Source organism: Elaeis guineensis, chromosome 7 (genome assembly GCF_000442705.2).
Source record: "Elaeis guineensis isolate ETL-2024a chromosome 7, EG11, whole genome shotgun sequence".
In the NCBI taxonomy this organism is placed as follows: Eukaryota; Viridiplantae; Streptophyta; class Magnoliopsida; order Arecales; family Arecaceae; genus Elaeis; species Elaeis guineensis.
In genome coordinates this window covers 43,447,868-43,451,770 of record NC_025999.2, presented here as the reverse complement: position 1 = coordinate 43,451,770, position 3,903 = coordinate 43,447,868, and positions in this window count along the sequence as shown.

Genomic DNA, 3,903 nt, shown 5'->3' with positions numbered 1-3,903 from the left:
GCGTCGCTTCCACCTGATCCTAGAGATCGTGGATCGAGGTGACGTCGACCTTCAGAAGATCGACGAAAAAGAGAACCTAGCCGACCCCTTCACTAAAACCCTGGCAATAAAGGAGTTCGACAACCACAAGTCGAAGATGGGTATTAGATACTGTGCCGAGTGGCTTTAGGACAAGTGGGAGTTGTTGGGAAATGTGTCCCAAAAAGCCAATCGTCAAGCTGTTGACGGTTGAGCAACCAAGTATTGCAATTGATTTGTTAATAAATAAAATATATTTGGCATTTTCATCATAAGCTTTCATCTTCTAATGAACTCCGTTGTTATGATAAAATCCTTAGGACTATTTAGATTCGATAAAGAGAGAATTTATCGATTAGTCCTTAAAATAGTTCACGACCAAATGATAGGCTGTTAATAAGGACGACAGCTTCTATCGAGCATAGGTCGCTGTAGGCCATATGGGTTGGTTGTTTTCTTAACCAAGGAGTGTGGAGACACTGGTATGGCATACAGGTGAGATGTAAGGGTACATCATCATTGAACGTGACCAACTCCAGAGTATTCTACTGTCGAGAATATCTCTGATGGGATATAGGTATAAGTGTCCCTTAGACCTGAGATCGCCTCAGTGACTTGCAAGCAACTCACTGTGCTTTGGTACTGGACTAACTAAATTTCTAATTTAGGGATGGAAGGCTTCTGGGCACAGTCAAGTACTTGCAAAGTCAGAGTGTGATCGAGATGGGATTGACCACTCCAAGAGTTGGAGAAGAATGAGTCGCTGTATTTCAATTTAGCAAAACCTTGGCCAGGGTAATCCATCAGATGGATTTGATATTTTGAAATACAATGTGGACAACCTGATCAGAGTTGACAGTTAAACTTTGGGGTGTCCTATGATCATTTTGGTCAAGGGAATGAATTATATGAAAACTATATCCGCATGGGTTCTAAGGATGTTGTTCTACACATTCGACCTATCCGGTCGTCGGGTACCATTGCTAGATGGTCACTTCGATTGGTATAGAAATTTGTTCCTATACTATCGGCTTAGGTTCGAACCTATGAGGTCACACACATTAGAGTTCATGATCCGATCGGATGGTTGATCAATGATTAAGAATCATTCTAGGGTTAAATGATCAATACGATTGACATTTAACCCAGTGCAAGTGTTGCAAGAGGATCGATTAGCAATTTGATTGCTAATTGGCTTAATTTGATTAAGCCAATGGGCTGAGATTAAGTCTAATTAAATATGATTTAATTAGATTTGGTTTGGGCTTGATTGGATCAAGTCCAATTGGTTTATTGGATAAGCCAAGTGCAAGAAAAAACTAGTCCTAGTTCAACTAAGACTTGGGTCAATCTAATTTCTAATTTGATTAGAAAATTAAATCAGATTTAAATCTAATTTAATCTGATTAAATTAGGTTCTTAATTAGGTTAAGACCTATTTTAATTAGGTTGATCTAATTTTGATTTGATTTGGTTTGGAAAACCAAATTAAAACAAGTCATGAGACAGAATCCTAGTAGGACTAGGATTCCACCTTGCGCCACATAAGCCTTCTCCACGCCCTCTCTCTTAATTCAACGCCAATCTCCACTTATTTTGTGCGACAAAAGCCCTCTCCCAGATCTCTCTCACGTTCACAAAAGGTCTCTTCTCTTCTTTCTTACATGGAAGGTGGTTTGGATCAAATCTAAAAGGAATAAGTTTGGATTTTGAATTCTATGAGATAGAGTTTTAGAAATCCAAAACTCTTTCAATTTTGCACCGAATTTATCCAAATTTTTTTTGGAATTTTCGTGGCCTTTAGGGTTTACATTGTGAACCCTTTGCTGGTGATCCATACACGAAAATATGGAGGAGATGCTCAAGATTTGGGCATCCCTTAACTTGCCATGTTTGGATAAGCCTTGACTAGGTGTTTGACCTAGACAAGGACTCTATCATATCTCTCTATATAAGATGAATTTCTTCATGAAATTTTAGGAGAAGTTAGAGATATGAGAAACCTTTGTTTCATACAAAAATCAGAGAGAAATACCTTTGGGTCTTGGAGATATAAAATATGCAAGTTAGGACATTTAGATCAAAAAATGTGAAGAAGAAGAGGGTCTTCTTCTAGGGTTTTTATTTTCATATCTTTCCTCCTTCCATTTTGAGTTTTCTGAGAGTGTCTCAGATCTGAAACTTCTCCTTCTACTTTCCATCTTTGGAAGAGTCCAAATCAAGAAGAAGGAGGCACCTGATCAACCATCAAAGAAGGATCAGCGCAGTACTAGCATACTGTGCTGATTTCCTGAAGCAGGACTTCTGATCGAGATTCGTGGGCTCGTGTGGACGACTCCTAGAGGCCGAATGCATGTGCGGCTTGCAACATCATCCTTAAGCCCGGATCAGCGAGGTTAGAGCATCTAACTTGCAAGGTAATAGATCTGATCTATTGTTTAATACATACATTAGATGTGGTATAAAAACATGTTGATATGATCAACATGTAGTTCATGCTATATTTATATATTTTAATTTCTGATTTAATGCCATGTAATAATCATGTAATAGGATCTTAGATCTAGGGATTCTCTGGTTTTAGAAAATAAATTTTGATTTATTTTAGTCTTCCGCTGTATGATTTTTGAAAAAGTTTCAAGATCTAACCCTGAAACCCTAGATCTGGTTCCTACACCTTGACCTTATCCTCTTTTAACGCCCCATTTATTACACGAGAAAATATTTCTCATGAATCACTCACACACAAATTAAGCCATGCCCTCCTCTTCTCACACCCTTAGTGGATAAGAATAAATTGATTTTCATTTGAATTCAAAATTTGATTTGAATTCAAATGTGCAATTACTCATCTTTATCCTCTCATGTGGATAAGACGTTTGACATTGTTTTAAAAGGAGGAGAAGAGTGGGGCGTGTGCAAGAAAAATTTTGGAGAGAAAATCTAGGCATGAGGAATCCTTGTGTGCAAGGTGAAGGTCTATATCCTTCTGAGAGAAAAAGAAAGAAAAGAAAGAAAAAGTGTGCGCAGGGTTTCAGTGAGTTCTTCAGGGTTTCAGCCTGGAGTTCGGGAAGTGAGAAGGTGAGCTATGAGTGTCGTGAGCCCACCAAATTTTAGGGAGATCTTCAACATCCTCTCAAGCATGTCTGCTGATGATCTAAAGCATCCAAAGAATCAGCAAACATTGATCGAAGGAGTTCGATCAGCATCGACCGTCGAAAGGGCTCTACAACGAGCTAGCACTCGTGAGGAGTCGATCAGATCAGAAGCTTCATGTGGATGATCTATAGAGGCCAGACACATTGTGTGGCTGTATCATGATGATCAGACTCTCCCGATGATGATCAGATTGCGGCGATCTACTATCCGCACAAAGGTATTGTGTTCTGAACACATTACAGTAAAGTGTTTACTGTTCAAATTTGAATTTCAAATTTAAATGCATGCATGCAATATATCATATTTAGATCCTAGTGTAGGGTAAATTCATGTTAATTAATTAGATTAATTAATATTTTTTCACTGTAAAATCATAATTTTGAAAAAATTTTAAAATTATCATTTTACCCCTGCATTGAATTTCCCCATAAATGGTATCAAAGCAAGGTTCTAAGATATGATATATATATTTGCATGCATAGATTAAGTTATAATCTAAAAGTTTAAATTTGAAATTTAAAATTCAAATTTTGAAATTTGAATTTTGAAAATTGTTCGAAATTTAAAATTCAAAAATTTGAAATTCAAAATTTAAAATTTAAATTTTGAAATTTGAAATTCAAAATTTAAAATTCAAAATTTGAAATTCAAAATTCAAAATTCAAAAATTTAAAATTTGAAATTTGGTTGAAATTTTAAATTTGAAATTCAAAATTTAAAATTCAT